Source organism: Nycticebus coucang, chromosome 6, assembly GCF_027406575.1.
Source record: "Nycticebus coucang isolate mNycCou1 chromosome 6, mNycCou1.pri, whole genome shotgun sequence".
Lineage (NCBI taxonomy): Eukaryota > Metazoa > Chordata > Mammalia > Primates > Lorisidae > Nycticebus > Nycticebus coucang.
In genome coordinates this window covers 59,057,307-59,067,217 of record NC_069785.1, presented here as the reverse complement: position 1 = coordinate 59,067,217, position 9,911 = coordinate 59,057,307, and the positions used below count along the sequence as shown (strand labels likewise).

Below are 9,911 nucleotides of genomic sequence, written 5' to 3'. Positions count from 1 at the left end.
AATTTAAAAAAATACTGATATTCATCTTTGAGAAGTGACAGAAGTGAACCAGCCTCTACTTTCTACTGGCAACAGGAGACAAAGAAGAAAGACTTAGGAAAAAAACAAAATAACTCTATTTACATCAGCACCAGTAGTGCTTGTATCCTGACAGGAGAGTTACCTGGTTCTGGGAAAGAACTACATCTTGTTAATTTACATATCTCCAGTGCCCAGCATTGGGCTCCAGAAGAAGATGCTTAGTCTGCGTGTGTCTTAAGGAAGAAGAAATAGAAACTAACATTTATTTAGTGACAGCACCATGTTAAGCCAATTAAATAAAATTAAAAGATAAATACAATACAGGCGAAAAATGCAATAGGTTGATTGTGCTTAACTGACTTTAAAAATTAGCATGTTTGTTAAGAGCCTTTGTTCTGCACTGAGAAAGGAATACTGCTTTGAGGGCAGATTAGGGATAGGGAGGACGTTATAATTGGCCTGTGGGAGCCAGGACATGAGAGAGAGAATACCATGGATTTGTAACATCTGGGAAGCTTGGTCCTGATCTGGCCCCCTAAAGCTGACCTCCATATGTTCCCTCACCTTATTCTTTCTCTCCTCATGGTTTCATAGGGAGGGTTCACATATTAATAGCAAAGACACCTCCCTCCTGATCTACTCAACCTCAAGGAGAATGACAAAGGCCTGAGTGATGTGTTAACTGAATCATGACTCTCTGTAGTACATCCTGTCTTTCAAAAAACTTAACCAGAACTTGTGCTGTATTTACTACCTTAATTTTACTTGTTATGTAACAATGCCACTCTTAATTTTGAGAAATAAATGAGCTTGTCTCTGTCCTACATGATTTTTCTCATTTTAACCAAGCTCATTTTGGATGTTTGTTTGTTGAGCAAATATGGGGCACCTACAATGTGCCATGTGGCACCTACTCAGTGTGTTAAAGGTGCCACTGGTCCAGGGCCAACAGATACAGGATACAAAACAAGCAAAGTCTGCAACCTCATAGAGTTTTTATTCTACATGGGAGTGGGGCAGAACAGATAAAAAACAGATAAATAAATTAGATAACATAAAGTTGGGTAATGAATCACATTGGGAAGAAAAATAGATGAAGGAAACAGACTCAGTTAAGGTGTGCTTAGGGCTGGGACAAGCAAAGAGGGGCAAAGGATGGTGGGCAGAGCTTGTCTCCAGCCAACAACAACACTGTCATGAGAACTCCGACCCCTATCCATCCTCAGTGCTCCCAGACTGATTTTCATTTAATCAGTGTACAGGCAAAATCAACCTTGTCAGGGCAAGACCTGGAAATCAAATGTAATGTAGGTGGTATAAACGCCTGGAGATAAAAAAATCTCAAATGTCATCAGTTCACACCTGTGCTTTCCAATTTGCTGAACTATTAGCCCAAGTAACCGAGAAGCCCGGTACTGAGTGGTATAGTATAACAATGACATGGTTGGTTTGAAAGAATAGAAGAGTATATTTATCTGATCAGTTAAGATGTGAGAGAACCAGTCCTCAGGAGATGAGCTCCTCTCCTCTTCTATACTTTCTTGTATTAAGTCATGTTTTCTTTTCTTTTTCTGGTGTTAAACTTTTCTTTTTCTTATACTGTTGGTGCTGAAAATTTTCTTACCGAGATCACCAATGACATACTAATACCAAAGCTAATGATTAATTCTCTCTCCTAAACTTACTCTTAATTTATCTCAAAACTTCTCCGTTCCTCTTTTCCCCTCTCCTCCTCTAGATTCTCTCCTCTATCTGAACTCTATGTAATCTTATCCACAGCCAGGGCTTAATAAACCATCTATATGATGATGATCCTGATTATTATTCAGTCTTATTTTCCTTCCTGAGAAAACATCTTACTTATATCCAACTTCTTATTTGATATCTCAACTTGTATGTCTAATAGGTATTGGCAAAGGCAAGCTCAGGCAGGGGGTGCCATACAGAGAAAAGGGGCAGCCTGAGTTTTTAAAGTGGTAGGGAAACAGAGACATAAACTCTTTCTCTATGTTATTATTTTTTCTTAGAACTAGTCTTTTTAACCAATAGAAGGAAACAGGGATCAGCATATCCAAAAAAATTTAATTCACACATTTTCCTACTTGTCTTTGGATTGCTTTCTTTTTTTTTTTTCCTTTACTTTCAGCTGAATATAAGTTACCCCACTTCCTCCTTACTGAAAAGATCCAAGTGAGCACTTGATGTTCCATTTCTGTATCAGAGAGGATTAATGGCAATGCCCACCATCTGGTTGGGAGCAGGTCTTTGAGCTTAAACTGCATGTAAGAATGAAAACTAGTTTCTTTTCTTGAGTTAAGCCTTCATGATATTTAGTTTGAAAACTTCCTTATATAGTAGAACCTCTGCAAGCTGACCACCTAAGTGACTGTAACAAACTGGTCAACATACACAGGTTGCCAACCTAAGGAACTAGGCCTACTTTCCTGATATGTACATACAGTGCATGTCCAGTGTGAAAATTAGGTCGCCTTAAGGAGGCAGTCACTGTAGGAAGGTGGTTAAGTTTGAAAAACCTTTACAGCAAAACTCAACACATGTTAAGGTTTTTTGTTTTTTTTTTTTTTTTTTTTTTTTAGGACACATTAAAATTTGCTTTAATACTTCTTTGGGGGGAAAAAACACACTTGTAGTGAATGAACAAGATACATTTTTATGCTATTATTTGTATCTACCATGCCATGAATTCATAGGGGAAGAGGTTCCAGTAGCTCAGGGAGGCAGGCACCTTGCCATTGAACGTGACAAAGTGTTGATTGACTTTTGAATTCATGGGAAATAGGTTCCAGCACCTTGTATCACTGTTACATGGGGACTATTGGTTATCCTGTGTGCTATGCTGTACACATATTATGGCATGAGCTCCTGGGGAATAAATAGGTTCTTGCGCCTAAAAACATGGGTCCACTAGTACTCCTGTGTGCTATGTTATATGCTTATTATGCCATGAATTCATAGGGAATGGGTTCCAGGAGCTCAGGCTCCTTTCCATTAGTTCTCACACAGTGGGCTTCTCTGGGTGGCGCAGGCTGGCGCTTCAGTTGAACCCAGGTACCTTTCTCTTTGGCTTCCTTCTTTTTCTGATCATTTTCCTTCACACGTTTCAGGAAGCTATCTCGGCTCTTAGAGTGCTTAATATGCTCAATACGAACATTAATCCTCTTCGCGAGGATCTTGCCCTTAACTTATTTGTTTACAACAATGCCAACAGCATGCTGGGCAACATTGTAGACTCTTCCAGTTTTGCCATGGTAACATTTGTGTGGCATGCCTTTTTGAACAGTACCCATTCCCCTGATGTCTACAATATCACCTTTCTTGTAGATTCGCATATATGTGGCCAAAGGAACAACTCCATGTTTTCTAAAAGGCCTAGAGAACATGTATCGGGTGCCTCTCCGCTTTCCCTTTGTGTTTGTCATTTTGGTGAATTACTGGAAGATGGCGTCTCCCGGTAAGGTTGTTAATTAGGAGATTTGGCTATAAACTCTGGGTAGTATGCTGATCCTGAACCAGCAGGTGCTGAGTATAGCCACTGAATGAACAAGTGTAGTAAGTAAAGTGAGCAAAGCATTAGACCTTTAGCTGTGCGCCAGACTCTGTTTCTAGGTATGGTTTCCTGGAGACATCCCCCATTGTATTGTTTCATGAAGTTCTGGCCAGCTCAGAAAAGCACCCTTACACTTATTTCTCTTCTTTCCCTCCCTCATTTGTCTATTCCTCACTCTTAGTGTCCTCAGATTATGCTTCTCAATAAAGTGTTAGTCCTCAAATTTTCTCAGGGTCCGTTTTTTAGAGAACCCAGGCTAAAACAGTGTCCAAAAGAGTGAAACACTAAGTGCTTAAAAAGCTATTTTATAAACTTAGAATAAAAATTTGCTGCAAATATAGGAATGTGAATAGTTGTCTTTTGGTGAAACTGAGAATTCTTGGCAATAAAGAGCCCTAAAATTGAGATTTAAAAAAATTTAAAAACTTTCAGCATTTATTTTTTATTTTTATTTTTTTTTTATTGTTGGGGATTCATTGAGGGTACAATAAGCCAGTTACACTGATTGCAATTGTTAGGTAAAGTCCCTCTTGCAATCATGTCTTGCCCCCATAAAGTGTGACACACACCAAGGCCCCACCTCCCTCCCTCTGTCCCTCTTTCTGCTTCCCCCCTATAACCTTAATTGTCATTAATTGTCCTCATATCAAAATTGAGTACATAGGATTCATGCTTCTCCATTCTTGTGATGCTTTACTAAGAATAATGTCTTCCACTTCCATCCAGGTTAATACGAAGGATGTAAAGTCTCCATTTTTTTTTTTTACTGGCTGAATAGTATTCCATGGTATACATATACCACAGCTTGTTAATCCATTCCTGGGTTGGTGGGCATTTAGGCTGTTTCCACATTTTGGCGATTGTAAATTGAGCTGCAATAAACAGTCTAGTACAAGTGTCCTTATGATAAAAGGATTTTTTTCCTTCTGGGTTGATGCCCAGTAATGGGATTGCAGGATCAAATGGGAGGTCTAGCTTGAGTGCTTTGAGGTTTCTCCATACTTCCTTCCAGAAAGGTTGTACTAGTTTGCAGTCCCACCAGCAGTGTAAAAGTGTTCCCTTCTCTCCACATCCACGCCAGCATCTGCAGTTTTGAGATTTTGTGATGTGGGCCATTCTCACTGGGGTTAGATGATGTCTCAGGGTTGTTTTGATTTGCATTTCTCTAATATATAGAGATGAACATTTTTTCATGTGTTTGTTAGCCATTCGTCTGTCATCTTCAGAGAAGGTTCTATTCATATCTCTTGCCCATTGATATATGGGATTGTTGGCTTTTTTCATGTGGATTAATTTGAGTTCTCTATAGATCCTAGTTATCAAGCTTTTGTCTGATTAAAAATATGCAAATATCCTTTCCCATTGTGTAGGTTGTCTCTTTGCTTTGGTTATTGTCTCCTTAGCTGTACAGAAGCTTTTCAGTTTGATGAAGTCCCATTTGTTTATTTTTGTTGAAACAATAAAAATCCTCAAAGAAGGCATAGGAAAAACACTGGAGATATTGGCCTGGGGAAAGACTTCATGAAGAAGACTGCTATGGCAATTGCAACAACTTTCAGCATTTAAAACATTATTATTATTTTTTTTTTTTTTTGAGACAGAGTCTCACTATGCCACTGTCCCAAGTAGCTGGGACTACAGGCGTCCACCACAAAACCCGGCTATTTTTTTGTTGCAGTTGTTATTGTTGGTTAGCTGGCCTGGGCCGGGTTCCAACCCGCCAACTTCAGTGCATGTGGCTGGCACCGTAACCACTGTGCTACGGGTGCGGAGCCAAAGACATTGACATTTTTGGAGACAACTTCCTTTTTTCTAGGATGTTCATTATTTGAACATGTCTGATGTTTTCTCATAAGTAGATTCAAGTGCTGCCTATCCGGCCAGATTACTACATAAGAGTTTTTGTATCTTTTTTTGGCTATTGCACGCAGAGGTACATTATGTCCATAACTGGTTATCTCCTGGTCAAAGCTGCTAATCCTTCTTGAAAATGTGTATGTAGAAGTCTATATTTTTCTCATTTAAATCTCACCATTATTAACTGCCTCAAATAATGTGTAGTAGGCTTCATTACTATTGTCTTATGTGCCAGCCCCCCACAACCACCAACTAAAGTGTAGACATCACAGAGGCAAGGATTATTGTCTGTTTTATTCATAATACAACATATTCCAAGCACATGGTGCAGTGCCTAACACAGATCTATTGAATGAATGAATGAATCAATGAATCAACAGATGCTTTAGGTTGGTAGAATGCTGGATAACAAAGAGTTTATGCCCTTTATGACAGAACGTTATTAAACTAATACTAATGTCCATGGTTATAAGACGTGAAAACAGTATGGAAAATAAAGGACTGAGGGAAATGTTAAACACGCTCCCCTGCCCCGTTTTAGCCAACATATTTAACCAAAACTATCAGTAGCAAAGTTGACTGATCAGTAGCAAAGGTTGCTTTGCAAATTCCTCTTGTCACTATCTGGAGGTAAGATAAACAGAAATGAAATGCCTAAAAAGTGAGGAAGAGAGTATAAAAAGGAAAAAATGAATGTCTCATGGACACATCTGGATTTTTTTTTTTTTTTTTTTGTGAGATAGAGTCTCACTCTGCTGCCCCAGGTAGAGTGCTAGGGCATCATCGTAGCTCACAGTGACCTCAAACTCTTGAGCTCAAGAGATCCTTTTGCCTCAGTCTCTTGAGTAGCTGAGACTACAGTGTGTACCACCACATCCAGCTAATTTTTCTATTTTAGTAGAGACAGGGTGTTGCTCTTGCTCAGGCTGATCTAGAACTCCTGAGCTCAAGCAATCCACTTGCCTCAGCCTCCCAGAGTCCTAGGATTATAGGGGTGAGCCACTGCACCCAGTGAATACATCTGAATTCTACTCACTAGCCCAGTTGGAGGACCATATATAGGGAGGCCTACTTTCCAAGGCTCTGATATGCATGATTTTCAGTTATTGTTGTTGAGTTGAATAACTAGTCCTTCAACATTATAGTTCAACTCTGTAATTGCACAAAGCACAAACTTTGTTATTAGTTCTTCAGTCCAAAATCACTACTTAAATAAAAGATGCACATCATGATCAATGATCAGTGATATCACTTCTTTCAAAGTCTGCCAGTTATTGTTCACTCTGCATCTATTATTTAGTTCATGTAGAGACAGAAAAAAAAAGGGCAGTTTTTTTTTGTGATATATTCACTTGACATTTTACGAAATGGATAATTGAAAGAGGGACTTAACCAACAGATATGAAAGCACAACAAATAACCAAAAGTGATACTTCTGGAAGTGAAATTCAAATCAAATATAAATGGAGTTATAGAAACAGCAGACAGTGGGATGTTAACACTGCTATCATTTGAGAGACTGTAGATATGTACCAGTGGACATAGTAAAAATGAACTGGAAAGTGGTTGCAACAAAAAGGATGCAGATGTTCCAGAAAAAGTAACACCAGCAAAAAACTCCACATTAGAGGAACTCTTAGAGGTATTTCCCAACTTGAATGTGCAAAGGATAAAATATTGGAAGCTAATCCATGCTTGGGACAATTCACTAGTGCATACAGAAGATCCTCACTCCCTGTAGTAAGTTACACAATAAGAAAAGACAAACCGAGTCCAAACTCCATGTACTCTGGCTCCATCTTTTACAAAGAAATAAGACTTTAATTTTTAATTTAATTCTCAATGTTTCTAATGCCTTGAATTCCAGCCCAATACTCTTGCTTGTCTATGATTTCTTCTGTGCTTTCAGTTACTCACAATCAACTGTGGTCTGAAAATATTAAAAAGAAAATTCGAGAAATACACAATTGGTTAGTTTTCAATTGCATGCTATCCTGAGTAGTGTGATGAAATCTCCCATTGTCCCTCTAACTCAGGAGATGACTCATCTCTTTTTTCAGCATATCCAGGTTGTATACACGCTCCACTGGGCAGGGATCGATATTATTTGCTCTTGACCTCCCATCATCCACATGTCATGGCTCAGGATAACCTTAAGCAGATGATCCTCTTTCTGACACATCATCAGAAGGTCAAGAGTGGCTCATGCTTGAGCTCAGGAGTTCAGCCTGAGCAAGAGTGTGACCCCATCTCTGCCCAAAATAGAAAAATTAGCCAGGTGTCATGGTGGGCTTGTAGTCTCAGATATGAAGGTGGCTGAGCAGGAGGATTGCTCAAACCCAGGAGTTTGAGGTTGCCATGAGCTAGGCTGCTGCCATAGCACTCTACCTTGCATGACAAAGTGAGCCTCAGTTTCAAGAAAAAAAGAAAGGACTAGAGTAGCCTAATGCTGTGTCATAACACCTACATCATTCATCTTACTTCATCTCATCATGTAGGCATTTTTATCATCTCATATCATCACAATAAAAGTGAATATAGAACAATAGGATATTTAGTAGATTACATTAACAAAACAGTAGGTCATTATAATTGTTCTAGTTTATCATTAGTTATTGTTTTTAATATCTTACTGTGCCCCATCTATAAATTAAACTTTATCATAGGTATGAATGTGTAGAAATAAAACCAGTATGTACAGGATTTGGTAGTATCTGAGTTTCAGGGATCCCTCAGGATCTTGGAGTACTGGACACTAAATAAATAATAGCTTTATTCTCTTTTTCCATTTCTCTGTACATTTACAACAAACAGTAAGAGAGTTATAATTTTTGGTTTGTCCTTTTAGAGATGAGGGTCTGTCTCTCTCTGTTGCTTAGGCTAGAGTGCAGTGGTACAATCACACATAGCTCACTATAGCCTCCAATCCCTTGGGCTCAAGCCTCCTGGATAGCTGAGACTCCAGCCACCACACTTGGCTGAGTTGTAATATTTCAACAAAAGTTTTAAAGGCCATAGAACAATAATAATTCTTTCTTTGCTTATTAAGATCACTGTGCACAAATTCATCTTGCACTCTCATTTTATACTTCTGGAATGCCTGCATTCCCTGCGTCAGGGCAAAGTGCATGTTAAATACTTGGAAATGAAATATAAAAGGTCCTTTTTTAATATATTTTTTTATTAAATCATAACTGTATACATTGATATGATCATGGGGCATCATACATACGCTTCATAAACCATTTGACACATTTTTATCACAGTGGTTAACATAGCCTTTCTGGCGTTATCTCAGTTACTGTGCCAAAACATTTACATTCTACATTTACCAAGTTTTGCAAATACCCCTGTAATATGCACCACAGGTGTGATCCCACCGATCCCCCTCCCTCTACCTACCCCCCCTTTTCCCACTTCCCCCTATTGTTAAGTTGTAACTGGGTTATAGCTTTCATGTGAGAGTCCCAAATTAGTTTCATAGTAGGGCTGTGTACATTGGGTACTTTTTCTTCCATTCTTGGGATACTTTACTAAGAAGAATATGTTCCAGCTCCATCCATGTAAACATGAAAGAGGTAAAGTCTCCATCTTTCTTTAAGGCTGCATAGTATTTGTACATACATATACCACAATTTATTAATCCATTCGTGGATCAATGGGCACTTGGGCTTTTTCCATGACTTAGCTTTTATGAATTGGGCTGCAATAAACATTCTGGTACAAATATCTTTGTTATGTTGTGATTTTTGGTCTTCTGGGTATATGCCCAGCAGAGGAATTACAGGATTGAATGGCAGATCTATTTTTAGATCTCAAAAGGTCCTTAACATAGCTAAGATCTGAAGAAAATGAAGAAGCGCTGACTGGAGAAGATAATCTGTAGACATTAGCTTCTCACTTGGATCAATCTAAAATCTATATCCATATCATAGCTTGTGTGTCCAAGTGACTTCTGGATCTTCCACTGTGCTTTGTATGCAATACACCCCAAACTGAGCTTCATCCTAACCCTTGCACCTGCCAAAAAGCCCCAAGAACTTGATTTTTTATCCTGGAGTATCAATTAGCATTCGTTTTGATAGCTAGTTAACTGGAAACCTAAAATAACAGTAGCTTAAACAAGGTACAGATTTATTTTTCTCTCAAAATAAAACTCCAAGATTAGGCAACCCAGGGACAGTATGATGCCTCACCAATTATCAGGAATCCAGGCATTTCCTACTTTTTGTTCAATAATCCTTAGCATGAAGTTTCTATCGTGTTACCTCGTGGTCACAAACTGGCTGCTGGTGCTCTAACCATCACATTCCAGGCAAATAGAAGAAAAGCAAAGAAAAGATGCTCCCACCCTGCTATTCAATGCACTTTAGAGAGTTTTCACGGATGCTCCACCCAAAGATATCTGCTTGTATCTTATCAGATAGTCCTATCTGCATTAGAGATAGGGAAACATAGTTTTTAT

The 9,911-nt window shown here is 38.7% G+C and overlaps 1 pseudogene; it reads right to left on the bottom strand.

Annotated features, from left to right (window-relative positions):
- Window positions 1–2,942: 2,942 nt before the first annotated feature.
- On the bottom strand, window positions 2,943–3,480 carry LOC128588344 (60S ribosomal protein L21-like; annotated as a pseudogene).
- Window positions 3,481–9,911: the final 6,431 nt, after the last annotated feature.